At 49.9% G+C, this 25,592-nt stretch overlaps 1 pseudogene; it reads left to right on the top strand.

Annotated features, from left to right (window-relative positions):
* Nucleotides 1-10,577, top strand: part of LOC147111513 (uncharacterized) — a 97,198-nt pseudogene extending 86,621 nt beyond the window's left edge.
* The last annotated feature ends 15,015 nt before the right edge of the window (nt 10,578-25,592 follow it).

Genomic DNA, 25,592 nt, shown 5'->3' with positions numbered 1-25,592 from the left:
TGAAGTCCACAATGATTTCTTTGGTTTTCTTGATGTTAAGGGCCAGGTTGTTATCGGCGCACCACTTCACGAGATGCTGGACCTCCTCCCTGTAGGCTGACTCATTGTTGTTGGTGATCTGGCCTACTACCGTGGTATCATCCGCAAACTTGATGATGGTGTTGGAACCATGAACAGCCACACAGTCGTGGGTGAAGAGGGAGTAGAGGAGGGGGCTCAGCACACATCCTTGTGGGGCCCCCGTGTTCAGGGTCGGGGGGGGGGGGGAGGTGTGGTTACCTAATTTGACAGACTGGGGTCTGTTTGTTAGGAAGTCCAGGGTCCAGTTGCAGAGGGAAGTGTTCAGGCCAAGAGTTTGGAGTTTGGTGGCCAGCTTGTTGGGGACAATAGTGTTGAATGCTGAGCTGTAGTCTATGAACAGCATTCTGATGTAGGTCTCTTTACCATCTAAGTGATTCAGTGCCGAGTGTAGAGCAGTTGTGATTGCATCCTCCGTTGATCTGTTTGCACGATAGGCAAACTGGTGTTGGTCAAGAGAGGCGGGAACACTGGCTTTGATGTGAGCCAGGACCAGTCTCTCGAAACACTTCATTATGATGGGTGTGAGTGCGACAGGTCGATAGTCGTTCAGGCACGTCACAGCCGTTTGTTTTGGCACAGGAATAATGGTAGCGGTCTTGAAGCATGTAGGGACTACAGCCTGGGCCAATGACAGATTGAAGATGGCGGTGAAGACATCAGCCAGCTGATCAGCACATTCCTTGAGTACCCATCCAGGGATGCTATCCGGTCCAGCAGCCTTTCGTGTGTTCACTCCGCGTAGAACACCCCTTACGTCGGAGGTCGACAGAGTGAGCACCTGGTCTTCCGGGGTGGCAAGGCTTTGGTAGCCGGCTCCCTGTTGTCCCTGTTGAAGCGAGCGTAGAAGTTGTTAAGCTCCTCCGGAAGGGAGGCATCGCTAACCGGGGGCTGGTGTTTTTGCCCTTGTAGTCAGTGATGGACTGGATGCCTTGCCACATGCGCCGGGGTTCCGAGTTGTTGTGGAAATGATCCTCTATCCGCAGTGTCGGTTTCCTTTTGTTTCCTTTTGGCAGTCCTGATACCCTTTTTTAGGTTGGTCCTAGCTGCACTGTAAGCTGCCGCGTCGCCAGATTTAAATGCTGCGTCGCGTGCTTTCAACAGCGAGCGGACCTCTCCGTTCATCCAGGGTTTCTGGTTGGGGTATGTCCTGATATTTTTATGGGTCGTGACGACCTCGACGCAGCTGTTAATGTAGAATAGCACTGTGGATGCGTATTCCTCGATGTCATTATGGGCAAACATGCCCCAATCAGTGCGTTCGAAGCAATCCTGAAGCTCCGAGACTGCCCCCTCTGGCCATACTTTCACTGATCTCACTGATGTTCTCACTCTTTTGATGAGCGGTTTGTATGCTGGGGCTAGAAACAGGGAGAGGTGGTCAGACTTCCCAAGGTGGGGGCAGGGAATGGCCTTATAAGCGTCTACAATGCTCGTGTAGACTTGATCCAGTGTGTTCTCCCCTCTTGTGGGGCAGGAAACATTCTGGTGGAATTTCGGTAGTACAGTTTTTAGGTTTATGTGATTGTTTATCACATAAACCAAGGTTTATCTCCCCTTGTCCAGTCTCTTCCCACCTACATTCGCAACTCTTCCGATGCCCTCCGTCACTTTAACAGTTTCCAGTTTCCTGGCCCCAACCGTCTCCTTTTCACCATGGACGTCCAATCCCTCTACACCTCCATCCCCCACCAGGACGGCCTTCGGGCGCTCCGTTTCTTCCTTGAACAGAGGTCCAACCAGTCCCCATCCACCACCACCCTCCTCTGCCTGGCTGAACTTGTTCTCACATTCAACAACTTCTCCTTTGACTCCACTCACTTCCTCCAAATTAAAGGTGTTGCTATGGGAACCCGCATGGGCCCTAGCTATGCCTGCCTGTTCATGGGATATGTGGAACATTCTTTGTTCCAGTCATACTGAGGTCCCCTCCCTCACCTCTTTTTCCGGTACATCGATGACTGTATTGGTGCCGTTTCCTGCTCTCGCCCTGAACTAGATAAGTTCATTCATTTTACTTCCAATTTCCACCCTTCCCTCACCTTCACATGGTCCATCTCCGACTCTTTCCTTGACCTCTCCGTCTCCATTTCTGGCGATCGGCTTTCAACAAACATCCACTACAAGCCCACCGACTCCCACAGCTACCTGGACTACACTTCCTCCCACCCCGCTTCCTGTAAGGACTCTATTCCATTCTCCCAGTTTCTCCATCTCCGCCGCGTCTGTTCTGACGATGCCACCTTCCATACTAGTGCTTCCGACATGTCTTCCTTTTTCCTCAACCGAGGATTCCCCTCGACCGTGGTTGACACGGCCCTTGACCGTGTCCGTTCTATTTCCCGCACTTCTGCCCTCACCCCTGCCCCTCCCTCCTGGAACCACGATAGAGTTCCCCTTGTCCTCACCTTTCACCCCACCAGCCTCCACATTCAACGGATCATCCTCCGCCATTTCCGCCACCTCCAACGTGATCCCACCACCAAACACATCTTCCCCTCACCTCCCCTTTCAGCATTCCGAAGGGACCGCTCCCTCCGCGACACCCTGGTCCACTACTCAATCACCCACAACAGCCCTTCTCCTTCACCTGGCACCTTCCCGTGCAAGCGCAGGAGATGCAACACCTGCCCTTTTACCTCCTCCCTTCCCACTGTCCAGGGCCCCAAACACCCCTTCCAGGTGAAACAGCGATTTACGTGTTCTTCTTGCAATTTAATATACTGTATTCGCTGCTCACGATGCAGTCTCCTCTACATTGGGGAGACCAAATGCAGATTGGGCGACCGCTTTGTGGAACACCTCCGTTCAGTCCGTAAGGGTGACCCTGAGCTTCCGGTCGCCTGACACTTTAATTCACCACTTCACTCCCACTCTGATCTCTCTGTCCTCGGGCTATTGCATTGCTGCAATGAAGCTCAACGTAAGCTCGAGGAACAGCACCTCATCTTTCGATTGGGCACTTTGCAGCCTGCCGGACTCAACATTGAGTTTAACAATTTCAGATAATTATCCCTGCCCCCATTTTTCATGCAGTATGATTTTTGCTATTCCCATTTGCAACATTTTATCTTTCCTGCCTCTTACAAAAGCACAGGGTGTTCTTTCTATTCCTTCCTCCTCTCCTAACCACCGCCCCCCTGTCTCTGCACCTGCTTAATATCTGTTACATCTCCAGCTTTTTCCAGTTCTGATGAAGGGTCCCAGACCTGAAACGTTAACTCTGTTTCTCTCTCCATGGATGCTGCCTGGCCTGCTGAGTATTTCCAGCATTTTCTGTTGTTATTTCAGATTTCCAGCATCCGCAGTATTTTGCTATTACAAGATCATTATGCATGTTTGCACAAAGTGCCCTGGCAGTTGCCATGACTCCTTCATCCTGCAGCAGTCTACTGTGCCTCAACTCTTTAATCGGCAACCCAACTTTCCAGATGGCAACTTGGCGGCAAGGGCTATCCCCTGAAAAAATGGCTCATGACACCGATGAGAAGGCCATCAAATGAGGCTGAGGAGCAGTACAATGTGAGCCACATTTCGACCAGAAGCATCATAGAGCAAACCATCGGCTTGCTTGAAATGCGATTCCGATGCCCTGACAGATCTGATGGAGCCCTGCAGTATGCACCAGCCAGGGTGTCCAGAATCATCATGGTATTGCTGTGTCCTGCACAACAACGCACAGCAGCGTGGCTTAGCGCTGCCTGAGGAACAAATGGCTCAGTTGGTAACCTCCTCGGAAGAAGAGGACGAGGACGAGGAGGAGGACGATGAGGAGGACAAGGAGGAGGACGAGGAGCCACGCCTTGCGGGGCCAGATGTGACCAATCCAGCAGCACGTGACCACATTGCTGGCCATCAGCCAAGGGATGCACTCATCCATGCTAGATTTGCATAAGCTTACGCTGCAACCACAGGTGGCTGGCAGATGGAGATGAACGTCAGGATGAGCTGTTTAACATGCCATACATCATCTGTCCAATAAACGGTGCTTTCCTATCATTCTCACCACTATCATTACAAAGGCAAGTAGCCCTGAGCCCTCACTGTGCAACTTCTATTTCTTAGCACACATAGGCCAATACTTCAAATTTTTGCCATCACTTTGGTTTAAAGCAATCACAATCTGGATGACAAGCGGTACTTTTTCACACAATAAAACACCCAAGTGATTACCCTTGTGACTATTTGTATGTTAACTTCCTCTTACATGTGCTTTTACGTGGTGCTTCCCCTGTGGCTTCAGCAGATGTAGAGGCACCTCGCTCACTTTTATGCTGCGCCTGCTTAGACGCCTTTGGCGGGCATCCTCTGGGTTTGGGACCATGGGAGGGCTCCACAACAGTCTGCTCTTCCTGCGGCTGTGCAGGGGCTGAGATTGCCATCTCAGTTGGATGCCGAATCTGGGGCTCTGACCGAGGGCTCCGCAGTGGCATGGTCGTGTGAGCGCTTGGAGAGGAGCCCACACTTCCTTGTTGTCGGCCACCACCATCCCTCTCATGGGTCACCCACACTTCACTGCTAGGAAGTGGCTGGAGAGCACCTTGCTGCACATCAATGGGGTCATGAGGACCCATCTCTGTACCTACAGTCCTCATAACGGGGACACCCATGTACCTCTGGTGTCTCTCCTCAAAGGATGCCCATCTATCCTCCATAGCAGACCATCTATTTAGTAGAGTCACCATGCTCTGTTGAGTCGGGTGAGTTATGTCCTCCGAGGAGGTTGCCACCCTCTCCATGGCGGCACATTCATGCGCCATTGCCTCCACCATGGCAGTGCTCATGTTTGAGATAGACTCCTCCATTCTCTGCACACTCGCAGTTACCGTGGATGCAAAACCTGTCAGAGACTCCTGCACTTGTTCCTGGAGTTCCAGCACTGACCTATTTCTGGATGACCCCAGAGGCACAGTGTCTGCATGCAGCTGAGCAGAGCTAGGAGCATCCTATGACCTCTGACAAGGACTCTCCTCTGCTGTCACTGTCTCCACCATCTGCTGATGCTCACTTGTGAGCTGTGATACACAAGGTGACAACACGTCTCTATTTGTCGATGGACTCACCGAGATGTGCTTCTCTGCGCTGATGCTGGGTGCGCTGAGTTCTGGTGATGCTGCTCCCTCAGAGGCTGCAGGCTCCTCTGAGGAGTTGTCTTCCTCTTCCTCCTGGACAGTGGGGAGGGGGGCTCTCGATGGTCCTGTGGGAGAGTAAAGGCATGAGTTAGTCATCTGATATTTAGGTAGCAGAGCCAAACATGAAATCTAAATGAAAGGGTTTAAAATCTATTCTGTCACCAGCTTCATCTAATGCGTCCGTCTCTCCATCTCCCACTTCCAGCTCCTCGCCAACTCCCATGATCTCCTGAGCAGCCTTCTCAGCGCTAGTCAGCATCGCAAGGGATGGTGGCCCTCCTCCTGCCTTCGCTCTCTCCCTCTTATTGTGGGCTATCTTTTCCTGCAAGGAGGGACACTAGTTGAGTTTCATGGAGATTGATGGAGTGAGTGTGAAGAATCCATAATATAGAAGCTTAGAGGGAGGCCAAGATGGAGTGGGGTGCCAAGAGGAAGGAGCCTCCCTGTGCATTGTTAGTTGTTGTCATTGCATAACAGTAAGAGCAAGTGTGAGGGGTGCATAGTAGGATGGTGAAGTGATTATGTACATAGAGAGAGAGGGATAGGTAAGGGTGCAAGGGAAGTAAGGGTAAGGTGGGATGTGGAGGAGCAGGCTGACAATGCAGAGTGCTGGTGATGAAAAGAGAAGGGAAGCAGATTGAAGTAAAGTGTGATGTGATACTGACTTTTGATGATCATTGAAGCGTTTTTGACACTGGACCCATGTGCGTGAGCAAACTGACCTAGCGCTGACCTCCTCAGCAATTCGCAGCCAGGCTGCCTTTGTTTGCTGAGGAGGCTTCCTCCGGCCATCGCGAGGTAAAAGAATCTCCCTGCGCCCCCTCACTCCCTCCACAAGAGCTTGGAGGGAGTCGTCAGCAAACCTTGGAGAAGCCTTTGCCCTTGCAACAGTCATAATGAGTTGGACGATTCCCAGAGCAGCAGAAAGGAGATGAGAAGCTAAGGCTACATGGAGCCCTTTAAAAACAGCTGAATGAGTGACGTCAGCAGAGGGGAGCAGCAGACCCCCTCCCACTCATTGGGCTGGATAGCGCACACTGTGGGCTTAATGAGCCCACTTAACTGAAAATCTAGATTGGGGGGCGGCTGAAACCGGCAGCGGGACCAGAACCCGCCCACCAGGCAACCTGACTCCAACCCGCCTCCTCCATTAAATTCTCGGCCTTAGTAGCTGTTTCGCGTTTTTCCCTTTCAAACGCTATGTTGAACTCGTTCATGTTATGATCGCTATTGGATAAATGTTCACGCACAGTTAGGCTGTTAACTAAATATGGCTCATTACTCATTACTAAATCTAATATGGCTTGCCCCTTGTTGCTTCTACGATGTATTGTTGCAGAAAACTATCCTGGGCAGACTCAAGAAATTCATTACCATTCTGACAGATGCTAGTCTATTTTCTCAATCTATATGAAAGTTAAAATCCCCCATTAAAACCACTCTGCCTTTACTACACGCTTGTCTAATCTCTGCATTTATACAATCTAGCACTTCAGAGCTGCTACCAGGGGGCCCGTACACAACTCCCAGTACAGTCTTAGACTCTTTCTTGTTTCTTAATTCAACCCATGATGTCTCTACTGGCTGCTTACCTCTCTTTAAATCCTCTCTTATCATTGATCTCATCCTTAATTACTAAGGCTACTCCTCCCCCTCTGTCATTTTCCCTATCTGTCCTGTAGACCTTATAACCTGGTATATTTAGTTCCCATTCTTGACTGTCTTGCAGCCATGTTGTACCCTCCAATTTGAATTGGTGCCTGCAGTTCATTCAATTTATTCTTTATATACTCCGTGCGTTTGTATAAAGAACACTTATTTGGGCCACACACCCTAGCCTGTCCTTCAGCTCTGATGTTTTACTCACATGTTTCTTATTTCTCTCTCCTGGTTCAATCCCTTTTCATCTTTTAGTTTTCCTTTTACCTGTAGTGCCTAAAGCACAATTTATGACTGCTATTCTACTCTCTTCCCTTTCGTTTGTTCTTGAGCTACTATTTGTACTGCAGTTTCCCCCTGAGTCCTCCTGAATCTGCACTCTGATACTTTGAGCAATGGCTGAACAAGCGAGAGAGCGAGCACCAAGGTTTTCAAACACTGCACTGGAGGTCTTGGTGGAAGAGGTGGAAAGAAGGAGAGACGTCCTAGACCCACAGGGGGGCAGGAGGCCCTTCAGACAGATGTTCAGCTGGCAGTGGAAAAAAGAGACAGCAGAGGTCAATGCCAGGAGTGTTGACCCAAGGACATGGAGACATGGATGCAGTGCAGGAAGAAATTTAACAATCTCACATGAGTTGTCCAGGTCAGTGAGTTCATCTTCAAATGGCATATCTTATTAACTGCACCACTAGCCTCATCAACTGCTCAATTCACCCACCTACCAACAATCTCTATCAATCAGTACTCAATCCTACAATTCATATGTTTTACCTCACCCTCACACACTTAGCACTGCTGCAAGCCTTGCACCCACAACTCACAGTTCGCACACACTGGCAGCTATTCAACCATGACAGCTGCATCACCCAAATATATTGCAGGACACTCATTGACACATGGTGCGACACCAGGCACCAGTGTGCAGGAGCCAGGATTGGGGGAAAGGATAGCGCAGGTGACAGCTCAGTGGATGGCGAGGTCACACACTAGTTCTACTATAGAGAACTCAGATGAGGCTACAGAAAAAGGCTGATGGGTGCACATAATCAAATGATTGCTGCAGTGGAAAGCTTGCCAGACAGCCTGCACTCAATGTCAAGGAGCATGGAGAAGTCCAGCACCAACTAGGCACAGGACTTGGAGTCCATCCTTTCCATCATGGAATGGGTGGTCACCTTCATCAGCACACCTGTGGAACCCAGCATGCTGGCCGAGGTCTCAGCTTCCATTGCAGCACAAGCAGCATCCAACCAATGTCTGAGCGCTGCAGCGGAAGATCAGACTGCTGCCATCATGGCTCTGGAAACCACTGTTCAAAGGGGCTTCTGGGGCATCACAGCTCTCCAGCAATCTGTTCTCCAACAGAATGCTAGAATTGCTGAGGTGCCTCCCCGGGAGAATGGCAATGGCTCCATAGAGTACGAACTTGCTTGCCTCTCTCAGGATTACATTACATAGGATTACATAGGATATATGGCACAGAACAGGCCATTCAGTCCATGCCGGCGTTTATGCTCCACTCGAGCCTCCTCCCATCTTTCCTTATCTAAATCTATCAGTATAACCCTCTATTCCCTTCTCCCTCATATACTTGTCTAGCCTCCCCTTAAATGCAACTATACTATTCGCTTCAACCACTCCCTGTGGTAGGGAATTCCACATTCTCATCACTCTTTGGGTAAAGATGTTTCTTCTGAATTCCCTATTGGATTTCATGGTGACTATCTTATATTGATGGCCTCTAGTTATGCTCTTCCCCACAAGTGGAAACACTCTCTCTGTACCCACTCCATCAAAACCTTTCATAATTTTAAAGACCTCTATTAGGTCATCCTGCAGCCTTCTTTTTTCAAGTGTAAAGATACCCAGCCTGTTCATCCTTTCCTGATAGGTATACCCTCGCATTTCTGGTATCATCCTTGTAAATCTTCTCTGCACCCTTTCCAATGCCTCTACATCCTTTTTATAATATAGCGACCAGAATTGTACGCAGTACTCTAAGTGTGGTCTAACCAAGGTTCGATACAGGTTTAGCATAACTTCCCTACTATTCAATTCTACAGCCCGGATCAGGCGTATTCCCCAGACTTTCACCTTCAACTAAAGTTAGAGATAGCCGAATCCTAAAAGACGCTTAATTGGGTCTATTGTTCCAGACTATCTCTCCCTAAAGGAAAGGAACAACCTGAAGATGTTACCATCCTCCAGATAGCACTTTTAATAAGTTTAACTAGATTGTAACCTTCCGGATATTATGAGGGTCCGGAAAACTCCCCCAGAATTCTACAACTCCTCACCAAAGAGTGTACAGAGATTGAGTTCGCGAGTTTGATACAGAAGAACTATGTGAGACAATCCTAAAAATATATAGATTTATTAAAGAACCAACATGTAGTTTACAGCTGGTGATTCAATTGCAACTTTAACAGTTCCAAAAACAAATAGCTTACAATTCTTATTCTCTGAGATCCCTATTCTCAAATCTTAACTTCGTTACATTTTTACATTTCTTACTTAGTCTTATTCCAGGATATCCACCAAAATCAAATACCTTTGATACCCGAGACTCAAAGAGTTGTAAGCTTACAGAGCCTGCCTCTGAAGCCGAGAATCGCTTTGCCCCTTCCAGCAAATTCTGTCTTCCTATTTGAATGTCCAATTTTTATACCCTTTTTTCAGTGGTATGTCCTTTGAAGTTTTCTGCTGATGTAAGCTAATTATCTCTAGTCATTTTTCTGTTGACCCCTGCTATTCTTACAGTTAGTTCAGCTTGTAGCATTCAGACACGTGTCTCTTCTTTAGGTGTTCAAAACTTATCATAAAAACAATATGACAGCAGTGGTTCTATTTGATGCCATTCTTACGAAGGTTTTCTGTTTGTATCTTTTTACAACATGTAAATTAAAAACACTTCAACAGGGTATACCATTATCTTCTTAGCTATATCAGTTGTTTGTATTACAGATTCGTGTCTCCTAGGTGTTCCAAGTTTAACAAAAAACTATGTAATGGCTGGTGCCTCCCGTGTTTCATTTGATGTTACTTTTACAAAGGCACATGTTTCTTTAATTTTATGTGTTTCTTTCTCGAAGTGTTGGTTTATGACACTTTTAACTGGGCATTCCATTGTGTTCCCTCCAAAGCTCAGACTTTCTAGAAGCTCTACCCCTCTGCTTCAATAGGGCTATTGTTTCAGTGTCAACAACTTATCTTATCTCAAAAGCTTGTATGCTGTTTACAGCTTTTCCATCTTTGAGGCTTTTAGATTTTCAAACCCAGTTTGTCATGTTTTAAAAAGGCTTTTTCTTTCATAGGATGGTGTATTTTTCTGAATATGGCTATTCTTTCACACTGCCATCTCTCTGTCATTACCTGTGGTATTATCCTGTCTATCCCTAATAGCCTTATTCCCATCCCAACCTTCCTTTTTTATTGATGTGCCTGTAAAATATTTTACTATTTTGTTTTATGTTCCTTGATAATTTAATTTCATAGTTCCTCTTTGCTTTCCTAATTGTTTTTTTGATTTCTCTCCTAAACTTTTCAGATGACAGCATGTGCATTGGTGCTCCCAGCCTTGCCACTCTGCCAGTTCCCTTACTGTTGCCTGTCAGCCAGCCAGCCCAGGCTGCTGCAGTCCAGGCCGAGATGGGGCAGTCTGTAGCAAAAACAGCTTTCATTGCAGCACAGCTTCCAGCAAAGGTCTGAGTGCTACAGTAGTAGCTGAGACTGCTGCCGTGCAAACACAGACTGCTGCCATCATGGCTCTGATATCGCTGTTCAAAGGGGCTTCCACAGGATGTCACAGCAGTCCATCAATCTGTTTTCCAACAGATCACCAGGATTGCTGAGTGACCACCCCAGGAGAGTGGCAGTGGCTCCATGGAGCATGAGCCTGTTTCCCTCTCTCAGGATGACAGCATTCCTGCTTCTACCCCTGCCATTCCGCCAGTGCCCTTGCTGTTGCCTGTCAGCCAGCCAGCCAAGGCTGCTGCAGCCCAGGTCGAAATGGTGTCTTCTGAAGCCAGGCCTTCTGGGCCCAGAACTGCTCATGGTCGCCTTCCAAGGCCATCATCAGTCTCCTCAATTGGATGTCAGCAGCTTTCCACCATCCATGCTGCAGCTACTGGGGAAGCACCTTGTAGGAACACAAGGAGAGGCAAAGGCACATGGAAGACAGGCACTAAGGCAATGCACAAGGGTGATTAGTTTATTTTTGAATGATTGGGGGTGAAATTCCGAATTATCACTCGAGATTTAATGCCCAGCACGGAAGTACTGCTCCGGCCACTAAATTTGCCTTACCGCCCCAGCGAGGAAACGAAGCGCTATCTCGGGCTCTTCACTTCCTCTTGGGGTGGAGTCAGGGATGCAAAGCATGGTAGCACCAGAGTGCTACGCGGCCACTCCACGTAGCGCTGACGCATTTCACCGCCCTTCCACTTCCGTTAAAGGGGAGGGATGCTGTGAGCTCTGCAGGGTCTTCAATTGTGCACACTAGCCCACCAGGGCGGCAGGGTGTCATGGCTGCGTGATAGCAGCCATGGACCATGCCAAGGATCACCACGGAGTGCCGACCTGGAGGTCGGCCAAAAGAAAAGGTGGCACGGGTTGTGGCCACACCTCCCTTTAACTACCGCCCCTAGAGCAGAGATCGGCCCGACTTGCGACCCATGAGGCTGGCGCAGTCAACGCTCGCAGCAGCCTCGCAGGGTGCAGCCGAATTTCTCCCATGGGGTAGTAAGGTGTCACGGTGCACGGCGATTACATCATTGCCGGTGGCGCAGCGGCTCGGGGCGTTACCAGCAGGGGAGCGGCGCTATCGGCTTGCGCCTCAGCAGCGCCCCGCCGCGTTTCGGGGAGGCACTCCCTGCCCAGGCGATAAGCCCTTTGCACCCCATTAGCACCCCCCGGAGGCGCAAATGGCAGGCGCATATGAGCCGAATTTCACGGTCATTATGTCATGATTGAATTTATAAATTTGGATTGTAATGTGCATTTTCTGGTGTTTTTCATTTTTGTGTTGTCGGAAAGAAGATGATGTGATTGATGGGATTGAAGGCCGATAAATCCCCAGGGCCTGATAATCTACATCCTAGGGTACTTAAGGAAGTGGCCCTCGAAATAGTTGATGCTTTGCTGATCATCTTCCAGCATTCGATGGAATCTGGAACAGTACCCATGGATTGGAGTGTATCTAATGTTACTCCACTATTCAAAAAATGTGGTAGAGAGAAAATGGTGAATAACAGACTGGTAAGCCCGACATCGGTAGTGGGGAAAATGCTAGAGTCCATTATAAAAGATGTAACAGCAGAGCACTTGGAAAACAGTGACAGGATCGGACAAAGTCAACATGGATTTACAAAAGGTAAATCGTGCTTGACTAATCTACTGGAATTTTTTGAGGATGTAACTGGTAATATAGATAAGGGAGAACCAGTGGATGTGGTGTATTTGGACTTTCAGAAGGCTTTCGATAAGGTCCCGCATAACAGATTAACGTGTAAAGTTAAGGCACATGGGATTGGGGGCAAGGTATTGACTTGGATAGAGAACTGGTTGACAGACAGAAAGCAAAGAGTTGGAATAAGCGGGTCTTTTTCCGAGTGGCAGGCAGTGACTAGTGGGGTACCGTAGGGATCGGTCCTTGGACCCCAGCTATTCACAATATTGTTGGGATCGGTAGAAAACAACAGGCAGAGACTTTTGTTTAAGCCAAAACAAAACTTGTCTTTCTTTAATCACTCTCCATGAGGTCTGAAGGCTCAGTTCCGTGCAGGGGCTATGACGTCATCACGCACCCGACATCATGACATAATCACGCTACCGACGCTCTTAAAGCGACCCTGCACCGATAACCCAACCCAGCCTGTACATATCACAACATTGCTATACATAGTGAATTGTGTTTAGGTACATATAACAGCATTGGCTATACATTGTGTTATTGTCCCTATGTGGTCTCCGCCACATACGTCCCCACAGAATTCACAAGCACTGGCAATGTCAGTCGTTGGGGGGGCCGGATCACACGGCCGGAACGGCTTCTCAGTTCCGGGGCAGGGAGCGGGGGGTTCGTCGGAGGGACCTTGGGCGCTCGGTGGTGGACTGAGGGTGCGGAAACCAGAGGTCGGCCCCGCCTCGGGGGCTCTGCCAACTCAGCGGGTCAGTCCAGATCCAGGTGGGCCGTCTTAAGACGGTCCACAGAAATGTAGTCCGGCTTACCGCAGACATCCACTACGAAGGTCTTGTCCCCGGTTTCCAGGACGCGGAATGGTCCCTCGTAGAGTGACTGAAGAGGTCCCCGGTGGGTGTCGTGGCGGACGAAAATGTACTCCGCCTCACGAAGGTTGAACGGAATGTGGGACTGCAGGAGGCCGTGCTGCGACGTGGGCGCGAAAACCTTGGCGCTGTCCAGAAGGTCGGACCGCTGCCGGGCTACGGACCAAGGTTCCGTTGCGTTGGGGACGAAATCCCCAGGAACCCGTAGCGGCTGGCCGTAGACGAGCTCGGCAGATGAGGACTGGAGGTCCTCCTTGGGAGCGGTCCTGAGTCCCAGCATGACCCACGGGAGTCTGTCGATCCAGCTGTTGTCCCGGAGGCTGGCCTGGAGCACGGCCTTCATGGAGTGATGAAACCATTCGCACAGCCCGTTAGCCTGAGGGTGGGATGCTGTGGTGCGGTGGAGTCTCAACCCGAGGCCTCGGGCGACAGCGTTCCAGAGCTCTGACGTGAACTGGGGCCCCCGGTCGGAGGAATTATCAGATGGGGCGCCGAACCGGGCGACCCAAGTGCTGATGAATGCCGGAGCCACATCGGCGGTCGTCGTTGAAGACAGCGGGATGGCTTCCGGCCATCGGGTGGTTCTGTCGACCATTGTGAGGAGGTGGGTGAACCCGAGGGTGGGGGGCAGGGGCCCCACCAGGTCCACGTTAACGTGGTCGAACCGCCTCTCGGGTACCGCGAAAGGCGCCAATGGGGCCTTAATATGGCGATGTACTTTCGAGCGTTGGCATACCACGCAGGTGCTGGCCCAGTCGCGAACATCTTTCCTGAGCCCATGCCAGACTAATTTAGCCGCCACCAGCTTCTGTGACAGCTTCCTGCCCGGGTGGGAAAGATTATGGACGGCGTCGAAAACTTGCCGTCTCCACCCTTCGGGCACGACGGGATGTGGCTACCCAATGGAGACGTCGCACAGGAGTGTGGTGCCGGCAGCATCGAACACGACGTCCGCCAGTTGAAGGCCCGTGACCACCGTCCTGTAGGCCTGGATGTCCGGGGCGGAGGCCTGGTCGGCCGCCATGCGGGTGTAGTCGATGCCGAGGTGTACGGCGCTGGTGACAGCTCAGGAGAGGCAGTCGGCGACGGGGTTGTCTTTCCCAGCCATATGCTGGATGTCCGTTGTAAACTCCGAGATGAAGGCCAACTGGTGTTGCTGACGGACCGACCACGGCTCGGAGGCTTTGGCCATGGCGAAGATCAACGGCTTGAGGTCCACGAACGCCGTGAACGGGCGGGCCTCCAGCAGGAAACGGAAGTGTCGGACAGCGAGGTAGAGGCCGAGAAGCTCACGATCAAAGGTGCTGTACTTCCGCTCGTTGCAGCGGAGCTGCCAGCTGAAGAAGGCGAGCGGCTGCCAGGCGCTGTTGACCCACTGTTCGTGGACGGCGCCGACCGCATAGTCCGAGGCGTCGGTGGTGAGAGCGATCGGCGCATCAGGTAATGGATGCACCAGCATGGTCATGTTAGCCAGAGCCCTTTTCGAGTCCGTGAAAGAACCGGCCATCTCATCGGACCAGTCGACGGCGAGTTTGTCGGGCTTGCCTTTGAGGGCCTCGTAAAGGGGCCGCATAAGCTGGGCTACTCGGGGGACGAAACGATGGTAAAAGTTCACCATGCCCAAAAACTCCTGCAGGGCCTTCACGGTGAGGGGTCGCAGGAAGTCCATCATGGCCTCCACTTTCGATGGCAGTGGCACCGCCCCGTCTTTCGTGATGCGGTGCCCGAGAAAGTCGATTGAGGACAGCCCGAACTGACACTTGGCTGGGTTGATGATTCGGCTATGTTGGCTGAGTCATTCGAAGAGAGTCCGGAGGTGGGACACATGCTCCGTCCTGGAGGTGCTGGCGATGAGAATGTTGTCCAGGTATGCGAACAGGAATGTCAGGTCCCGTAACACGGTGTCCATTAGGCATTGAAAAGCCTGTGCGGCGTTTTTGAGGCCGAATGGCATGCAGAGAAATTCGAACAGCCCAAACGGGGTGATCACCACGGTTTTCGGGATGTCCTGTGGCCAGACAGGGACCTGGTGGTAACCCCGAACGAGGTCCACTTTCGAGAATACCACTTTCCCGGCCAGGCAGGCGGAAAAGTCCTGGATGTGTGGAATCGGATAGCGGTCGGGAGTCGTCGCGTCGTTGAGGCGCCGGTAATCTCCGCACGGGTGCCACCCACCGCCTGGTTTCGGGGCGATGTGGAGGGGCAAAGCCCACGGACTGTTCTACCGGTGGATGATGCCGAGGCGCTCCATGGTGTCGAACTCGGCTTTGGCGATGGCGAGCTTCCCCGGGTCGAGGCGCCAAGCGCGAGCGTAGACGGGCGGACTGGTGGTCAAGATATGGTGTTCTAGCCCGTGTTTGGTGGTGGAGGACGAGAACGTGGGCTTTGTGAGGTCCGGGAACTGGGCAAGGAGGCGGGAAAACTCATCGGAGGCCGAGAGTGCGCTGGACAACTGCGTCGTGCTGGACCTGCTGAGGGAACATGGGAGCGAGCTGAAGGTTTCCGCGTTGATGAGACGTCGGTTCTTGATGTCCACCAAAAGGCCATTGGCGCAGAGGAAGTCAGCGCCGAGAAGGGGGATGGACACTTTTGCTGTGACAAAGTCCCAGGTGAACCGCTGCCCGCCAAAACAAAGCGCCACATTCCGTTTCCCGAAGGTGCAGATGGAACTGCCATTGGCGGCTTCGAGGACGGGGCCGTGGTTCCCCCCTTGAATGTCTATGGCTGACGCGGGCAGGACGCTCACCTGGGCGTGCGTGTCACAAAGGAAACGACGTCCGGAGTCGGTGTCTGTAATAAACAACAAACTGCCTGAACGGCCGACAGCCATAGCAGCCGACGAGTGGTCTTTAGTTTGTTTCGACGCGGGAAAACTGCACGGGGGCCAACACTTCCTGGCTTTGGGGCCGAACTGCGCATGGTAGAAGCAGAGGCATGAGGATTGCCGCCGTTGGGCTGTAACAGTGGGGGCAGGGCTCCGCGTGGCCGCGCAGTACTGTTGCCTGGCGGAGAAAAATTTGTCAGCCTCCTTGGCCAGGTCGCGGAAATCGGTAGTGGAAGAGTTGGCTAAAGCCGACCGTACCTGAGCTGGCAGCTGTTGAAGGAACAGTTCCTTGAAGAGGAAGCACGGCATGTGTGTGCCCAGAAGGGCCAGCATGTGTTCCATCAGCTCCGAGGGCTTGGAGTCGCCAAGCCCAGGTAGAGAGAGAAGCCGGCATGCGCGTTCGGCTTCGGTGAGTCCAAAAGTTTGTAAGAGGTGCGCCTTCAGTGTATTGTATTTGTTGAGCTCCGGGGGGTTTTCGAGCAGGTTCACGACTCTGGCCGCGGTGGAGCTGCCGAGAGCGGAGACGATGTAGTAGTACAGGTGCACGAGCCCTTATTCGAAACCCTTGGGGCCAGCTGTGTTTCGGAATTCGGAATTTTTCGGATTTCAGAACGGATAATGCCTTTTTGCTGGCCGCCTGCCTGCGCCTCCTCACGCTGCCATCCCCGGCCTCCTGAGCCCCCCAGCCCCGGGCAGTGCCGCTGTGTCCCAAGAGCCCGGCACTTCTCCTCGGTGCCAGGCTCTTTTGCCTGCACTCGCAATCTCTGATCGCGCTGGTGCAGGCCCCTCCCGTGCAAGCTGCTCAAGCTTTTACACTGGAAATACCGAGAGACGCTCCACGAAAAAAATTTCGGTTTTCGGAGCTTTTCGGTTTTCGGAAGTGCGGATAAGGGGTCGTGCACCTGTACCTCGTGTCATCCGCGGTGATATCCCGGAGTGCAAATTGAGCCTCGGCCTGGGCGAACCAAGCGGCAGCCTGTTGTTCCCAAAACTCGGGTAATTTGATGGAAACGGCCTTCGTCGCCATTTCAGATGAGGTCTTTGGAATCATCCAAAAGAGCAGCGGGGTCACCAATGTTGGGATCGGTAGAAAACAACAGGCAGAGGCTTTTGTTTAAGCCAAAACAAAACGTGTCTTACTTTAATCACTCTCCACGAGGTCTGAAGGCTCAGCCCTGTGCAGGGGCTATGACGTCATCATGCACCCGACGTCATGACGTCATCACGCTACCGACGCTCTTAAAGGGACCCTGCACCGATAACCCAAACCAGCCTGTACATATCACAACATTGCTATACATAGTGAATTGTGTTTAGGTACATATAACAGCATTGGCTATATATTGTGTTATTGTCCCTATGTGGTCTCCGCCACAATATATATTAATGATGATCTAGACAAGGGAACTAGTTGTAATATCTCCAATTTTGCAGACGACACAAAGCTGGGTGGGTGTGTGTGCTGTGAGGAGGATGCCTAGAAACTCCAAGATGATTTGGACAGGTTGGGTGATTGGTCAAAAGCATGGCAGATGCAATATAATGTGGTTAATGTGAGGTTATCCACTTTGGTGGCAAAAACAGGAAGGCAGATTATTATCTGAATGGCAATAGATTGGGAGAAGGGGAAGAGCAACGAGACCTGGGTGTCCTTGTGCACCAGTCGCTGAAGGTAAGCATGCAGGTGCAGCAGGCTGTTAAGAAGGCAAATGGCATGTTGGCCTTTGTAGCGAGAGGGTTTGAGTACAGGAACAAGGATGTCTTGCTGCAGTTATACAGGACATTGGTGAGACCACATCTTGATTATTGTGTGTAGTTTTGGTCGCCTTATCTGAGGAAGGATGTTCTTGCAATGGAGGGAGTTCAGCGAAGATTCACCAGGCTGATACCTGGGATGGCAGGAATGACGTATGAGGAGAGATTGGGACGATTGTGCTTGTACTCGCTCAAGTTTAGAAGAATGAGAGGGGATCTCATTGAAACTTATAAAATTCTGACAGGACTGGACAGACTAGATGCAGGAAGGATGTTCCCGATTGTCGGGGAGTCCAGAACCTGGGGTCACAGTCTAAGGATAAGGGGTAGGCCATTTAGGACAGAAATGAGGGGGAATTTCTTCACCCAGAGAGTGGTGAACCTGTGGAATTCTCTATCACAGAAGGCAGTAGAGGCCAATACATTAAATGTATTCAAGAAGGAGTTGGATATATTTCGCAAGGCTAAAGGGATCAAGGGGTATGTGGAGAAAGCAGGGACCGGGTACTGAATTTGGATGATCAGCCATGATCGCATTGAATGGCGGAGCAGGCCCGAGGGGTCGAATGGCCTACTCCTGCTCCTATCTTCTATGTTTCTATGTTTCTATGATGGTCAGTGATAGAGGGAAGATAAGGAATGTGGGACTGTTATGTGAATGGAGAGGTGTGGTTGAGGTTATTTGTATCACTTATTAATTATTTAATCATGTAGTGCCCAGGCAGAAAGTGGCAGTCTACGTTGTAGTCTCTCGTCCTCTTTGTTGTGTATGTAATATGTATGTTACTTTAAACCTATGGCCAGGGCAGCACTACTTTGTAGGGCGTAGTGATACCGTAGTACCACTCCTGGCCATAGGGGTATAAATAGTACTGTGGGTACTGATCTCCCTTCAGTTCCCACCTGTTGGTATGAAGTAAAGACCTAAGTTGAACCTTCCAAGCTGTCTCCTCATTATTGTATTAAGTATAGTCACATACTTTACACTGGCGACGAGTTACGTTCGAACTCACCAGTACACGGTGCAACAAAGGATCGGTAGCAGTACGGAGAGAGAAGGAGAGAAGCTTTTTACCAGCCAGCCTGCAGAGTCCAGCATTGACCGAAGGAGGCCGCCCAGTTCGGGAGGAGCGGCAGCAACGGAGCGAGAGAGAGAGGTTTCCAGCGGAGGCTGCAGCAGCTGAGAGAAGAGGCTGAACGGGCGCTCCAGACATGGGGCAAAAGTCCACCCAGGGCCAGGTAAACTGCAATCCTTCCCGGGGAACGCGAGCTGCAAGGGCCAGAACGGGCAGGCGATCTGGGGAACAAACGGAGCCACGAGGACTAGCGGGCCATGAGAGGGGAAGGTCGTTGTAATAGCGGTGGTGGCAATAACGGGAGCTGCAAGAAAAAAAAAATAACGACGCTGGAGAGAGGTCATTGACAGCAGAGGGAGAAAAGGCAGGAAAAGTGCCATCTAGTGGACAAAAGGGGAAAAGTTTTTCTCTTCAGCAGTTTAAAATAAAAACAAACGCCATCTAGTGGAAAAAGGCAGGAAAACCTCTTCAGCAGTTTTAAAATGTCCAGAGAAGCTTGGTTGTCAGAATTTGCTGCGGACACAGAAGAATGGGATGCATATGTCGAAAGGCATGAACTTTATTGCGTAGTAAACAAGGTGAAAGATGACGAAAAGGCAGCAACCTTATTAAATTCTATGGGGGCAAAAACATACGGTCTGCTGAGGAATCTTCTTACTCCAGAAAAGCCAGCAGACAAAACGTATGCCCAAATTGTTGATACGTCAAAGGAACATTTAAACCCTAAGCCACCATTTATAGCGGAAAGGTACCGCTTCTACAGACGCGACCAAAGGAATGATGAGTCGCAGGCAGCCTATTTGGCTGAGCTCAGACGGTTGTCCAAACATTGCCAGTTTGGAGCCTTTTTGGCGGAAGCGATCAGAGACAGATTTGTCTGTGGCATGTTAAATGAGAGTACACGAAAACGGTTGCTGGCCAAGAAACAGCTCAGCCTAGATCAGGCGATGGAAATAGCATCGGTACATGAAGCAGCAGCACAGGGTGCTGCTCAAATACTACAAAACACAACCGGCTATGACACCCATGAGGTGACATTTCACAAAGGTAAATGCTACCGTTGTGGCAAAACCACCCACGACCAAAGTAATTGTTGGTTTCATGATAAAATATGCCGGCAGTGTGGGAAAAAGGGGCATATAGCGAAAGTTTGTCGGTCGGGTACAAAACCCAATAGTGGGGGCAATCTGAGCAGTACCAAGGCAAGGACAAAATTACATAAGATATCTGACAGTAGCTCAGACGAGTCACAGGAAGGCACAAAAGCAGAGCCTAAAGGTCTGGGATGTCTCAAGTTATATGGTGTAGACAAAACGGAGGACCACAGCACAATGTGGGTTAAAATGAAGGTAGCAGGCGTCGAAGTTAATATGGAGCTGGACACGGGTTCAGCCCTATCAGTAATTAATGAACAAGATTATAACAGGCTGTTCAAACGCATTCCCTTAAAGGATACCGAAATCAAATTAAAAACATATACGGGACAAAAAGTTTACCCGAAGGGAAAAATGCAAGTAACAGTTAAATACAACGACAGAAAAGTGCCAGGACTTTATTTATACGTCCTACCAAATGGTGGACCACCACTTTTGGGTAGGGAATGGATAAGAAAAATCCATTTCGACTGGAAGTCGATACACGAGATAAAAGTAGAAACCACCAAGGATGATACAACCATTACAAGCAGGCTGTCGAAAATATTGGCAAAAATGCCAGAGGTGTTCCAACAAGGGCTGGGGACCTTAAAGGACATTAGAGCAAAAATAACTATTGCTCAAGACGCAAACCCCAAGTTTTGTAAGGCCAGACCAGTGCCTTACGCCATTCGGCCAGCTGTGGAAGCAGAACTGGATGCCTTAGAGAGTGCAGGTGTCCTTACAAAGATTGAGTGGAGTGAGTGGGCCACGCCCATCGTCCCAGTTATAAAGAAATCTGCAAATAACACACCGGGGGAACCAAAGAAGGTTCGCATTTGCGGGGATTTTAAGATAACTATTAACCTAGTCCTGCACACGGTTCAGTATCCGCTGCCGCGGATAGAGGACATATTCGCATCGTTAGCTGGGGGTAGACACTTTACGAAGATTGACCTTTGTCAAGCTTATTTACAGTTGGAGGTGGAGCAGGACTCGAAAAAGCTCCTAACGATTAACACTCACAAGGGATTGTACCAGTACAATCGCCTGGTATTTGGTGTGGCGTCCGCCCCAGCAATATGGCAGAGGACCATGGAACAGGTCCTACAGGGCATTCCAGGAATGCAGTGCTACCTGGATGACATCCTGGTGACAGGACAAACGGATAACGACCACCTCGCTAACCTGGAGCGAGTACTTCTGCGGTTGCAACAATACGGACTCAGGGCGAACAAGCAGAAATGTGAGTTTTTCCAGGAACGTATCTCATACTGTGGTCACATTATAGATAAGGAAGGCCTGCATAAGTCCCCGGAAAAGATCGAGGCAGTAGTGAAGGCCCCGCCCCCTGAGAATGTATCTCAGTTACGATCATTCTTAGGCCTTATAAACTATTACCATAAGTTCCTCCCGAACTTATCGTCCATTTTACATCCACTAAATTCATTGCTGCAAAAGGGAGTCTCCTGGAATTGGGACGAAGCGTGTGAGGCTGCTTTTAAAAAGGGTAAACAACTCATTACATCAAAGGAAGTGCTCGCACACTTTGACCCAAAAATGCCAATGAGGTTGGCATGTGACGCCTCCCCGTATGGTATAGGGGCAGTGTTGTCACACAAATTTCCCAATGGGACGGAGAGGCCAATAGCATTTGCCTCAAGGTCGTTAACTACAGCCGAAAGAAACTACGCGCAAATCGACAGGGAGGCCCTCAGTCTGGTGTGGGGTGTAAAAAAATTCCACCACTATCGACATGGGCAACGTTTCACACTACTGACGGATCATCAACCGTTGGTGTCCATATTTAATCCAACAAAAGGGGTGCCCCTGATGACGGCCCAAAGGCTACAGAGATGGTCACTGTTCTTAGGAGCACACCAGTACCTTATCGAATATAAGGGTACCAAACAGCATGGCAATGCGGATGGCCTGTCGCAGCTACCATTGCCTGCCGAGATCGAAGAGATAGTACATGACCCCGTGGAAATATATCATATGGCTGTTATGGAACACTTGTCCATCACCAGCCAATGTATCGAGCGGGAAACACAGAACGACCCGACACTGGCAAGGGTTTACGAATTGACCGTGAAAGGCTGGCCGGCGCAGGGTGACACATCATTGCCGGCGTTTTCGGCAAGGAAAGACCAGTTGTCCGTCTGCCGGGGCACATTGATGTGCGGAGCCAGGGTGGTGGTCCCTCAAAAATTACAACATAAAGTGTTGCGGGACTTACACGAAGGTCATCTGGGGGGTGTCAAAATGAAAAGCCTCGCCAGAGCCTATGTCTGGTGGCCCGGCATTGACAGGGACATCGAGGAAGTAGCAAAAGCATGCCAAGGGTGCCAGATGGTACAGAACGTACCACCCCAAGCCCCACTACATCCGTGGGAGTGGCCCTCAACGCCATGGCAAAGGATCCACGTGGACTTCGCTGGGCCCTTCCTGGATGCGATGTTCCTTATTGTAGTGGACGCCCACTCAAAATGGCCGGAGGTCATAAAGATGTCATCAACGACAGCCGAAAAGACGGTCGCAGCCTTAAGGACCATTTTTGCCCGAAGCGGGGTGCCCGAGCAAGTCTGTTCGGACAATGGGCCACAATTTGTGGCAGAAGAATTTCAAGCATTCCTAAAAAGGAATGGAGTGCGACATTATACGTCCGCACCATATCATCCGGCTACAAATGGGCTGGCAGAGCGATTTGTACAGACTTTTAAAAAGGCCATCAAGGCGATGGGGGAGGAAAGGTTGCCACTACAACACAAGGTGGACAATTTCCTATTCGCGTACTGTAATGCTGCACATACGGTGACCAACCAGGCCCCCGCCATCATGTTCTTTAATAGAAGGTTAAGGTCGCGCCTCGAATTGCTCAGACCAAACATCCGGAGAGATGTGGAAAACCGAGTATTTCGTAGGGCTCCTGACAGACAGACACGGAGCTTCGAGGTGGGGCAGCAAGTGTTGGCCCGTGATTATAGAAATGAAAAGTGGCGGTCTGGTACGATAAAGGCCCGCCAGGGACCCTTGATGTACACAGTGGATACAGGGGACGGCATAATCAGACGACATGCTGATCAACTTGTGGAGTCCAGAAACCCAACTGATTCACTACCTCAAACGTCTCAGCACATTGTTCCAGCGGAATCACGGCCCAGCTCGTCGCTACAGAAGTCTCAGGATTGCGAGGAGTTCATCACTCCAGTGAGCTCCACGGCACAGGATGTGCCATCAGACACCGACGACTCCAGCGATGAAGTGGTGACGGAAGTACCGCCGCCTACACCGAGACCGACTAGAGAAAGACGTTATCCTAGTCGAGACAGGAGGCCTCCTCAGAGACTGAATCTATAACATGTTTCTTTTTATATATATATATAGGTAGACAACTCTGATGTAAATATGTTATGTATGTTGTGTTACCAAATGTTATTAGCCCTAGTTATGGTGCATCTGTTGATTTAATTGCACGGGTACGTTTTAATTAAAAGGGGAGGAATTGTGTATGTAATATGTATGTTACTTTAAACCTATGGCCAGGGCAGCACTACTTTGTAGGGTGTAGTGATACCGTAGTACCACTCCTGGCCATAGGGGTATAAATAGTACTGTGGGTACTGATCTCCCCTCAGTTCCCGCCTGTTGGTATGAAGTAAAGACCTAAGTTGAACCTTCCAAGCTGTCTCCTCATTATTGTATTAAGTATAGTCACATACTTTACACTCTTCCTGTTCCTCCACTTCCTGTTGCACTTCCTCTTCCTCCACTTTGGTTTCTGGTACCAAACCTATAGCTCTCTGCTATTTCTAACAGCTTTGAGTCGAAATGGTCCTCGACTTTCTCGACAATGTCTTCAAACGACACATCCTTTGCTTTCCCTGGCACGAGTAGGTTTGTTAACATTCCGTAGACATCTGACCCGATCTCCGTTAGAAAAATTGCTTTTTTCTGTTCACAAATTACTTTATTTTGAGCTTGAACATTTTCATCTTCTCAATGGCACCTTCAGTTTCAATAATGTTATTAGCCTTAAAAAAATCTCCATCCGCTCAATTTAAGAACTGAATGGTTCGCGAGCTCAGTTATACATGCCGAGGTTTCCAATAAATTCCATACTCGCGGCCAATATTATCCCGATCCCATCAAACAATGACTCAGCACGCTACCTGTGTATATGTGAGAATCAACACTGCTGTTGCTGTGTATACATACACCCGAAGGCGAAACACAGGTGATTCTGTATGAGCATTAATGGTAAAACATCACTAAAATTTAGTTTAGGTACCACATATTCACCTTAAACTTGTCCACGCCAAGGTTGAACACTGTGTCCTTCCATGATCCCTAAAAATGGCTTTGGGACCCCATCCACGTCATCAAAATGTAATATATGTGGGTAGACCAAATGAAGGACAGCGGCACGATGAGTTGCTAGTTCATGTGCTTGCTTTATTAGGCCAGAGCAAACTGAGCATGCTCATACCAAACCATGTGACAAACCATGTGATAATACATTACAATGTTGGTCTTTATATTCTTATTTATGTAAGAATTTGTGGTACCTAAACTAAATTTTAGTGATGTTTTACCATGAGGTAGTAGTGTTTGAGTGCATTCAGAAGGTGGATGGGACTTTTGGTGTGATGGGGAGGGAAGGGATTGCTTAAGAAAATCTCTCTTCAATTATTTTTTGCCTTACACCTCTGGCAGCTGGCAGCACAGTTCGGCCTTGGTCTTCCTCATTAGCTCCTACTTCCTCATCCTCTTCTTCATTGTCCTCCAGTTGTTCCTTCTGAGCCAGCTTGGTCTCTCTGGATGGTAGAATTGTGGAGCATGCAGTAAATCATGACAGATTTGGAGACTCACTCGGAACTGTAGTGTAGGACTCATCCAGAGTGTTCCAGACATTGGAACCTTTCTTTGAGAATGCCTATGGTTTGTTCATTGGGAGCTCTTTTTCTTGTGTGGCTCTCATTGTATCTGCGTCTGTGCCTGGGTTCTGACAGGAGTTATGAGCCAGGTGTAGAGGGAATATCCCCTGTCTCCAAGGAACCAGCCTGACATCCGCTGCTCTGGGTGGAAAACAGGGGAGTTGAGGACTGCCACAGTAAAAAGGCATCATGACTAGTGCTAGGAAACCGGGCTGAGGCCTTCATTATCCCCTGTGATCACACATCAGCTGCACGCTCAGGCAGTGAAGCCCCTTCCTGTTATTAAACATGGCTGGATCTTGAAGGGGACAACACAGGGCAATGTGTGCGGAGTAAATTACATCTTGCACCTGGGAAATCCAGTGATGTGGCCAAATCCGAAAGTCCTCTTCTCCAGATCGGCAGCCTCTAAGGGGAAGATCATGTATAGCTGTCTTTTTGCAAAGAAGGTATGTTTCACCTGCCTGATGGTCATATAGACAGCAAACTGACTGATGTTACCTGTTGCAGCCTGAAGTAAGCCTGTGACATAGAAGTTGAGGGCCACCATAACCTTCACACCACAGGCAGTGCTGTGCGTGCGCTGGTGTTTGGCTCCAATTCTTGCTCAGCACGTGACGTTAGTCAGTGAATGCCTGCCTGTTGAAGTGGCACCTCCCCATACACTGATACTCTGTCATGTTCAGGTGTGAGATTCTGTTCTGGAAGACCAC

The sequence above is a fragment of the Somniosus microcephalus genome, chromosome 10 (genome assembly GCF_052327205.1).
Source record: "Somniosus microcephalus isolate GS21.2 chromosome 10, FLI_Smic_1.0, whole genome shotgun sequence".
In the NCBI taxonomy this organism is placed as follows: Eukaryota; Metazoa; Chordata; class Chondrichthyes; order Squaliformes; family Somniosidae; genus Somniosus; species Somniosus microcephalus.
Note: the sequence above shows the minus strand (reverse complement) of the source record. Positions and strands in the feature narration are given on the sequence as shown.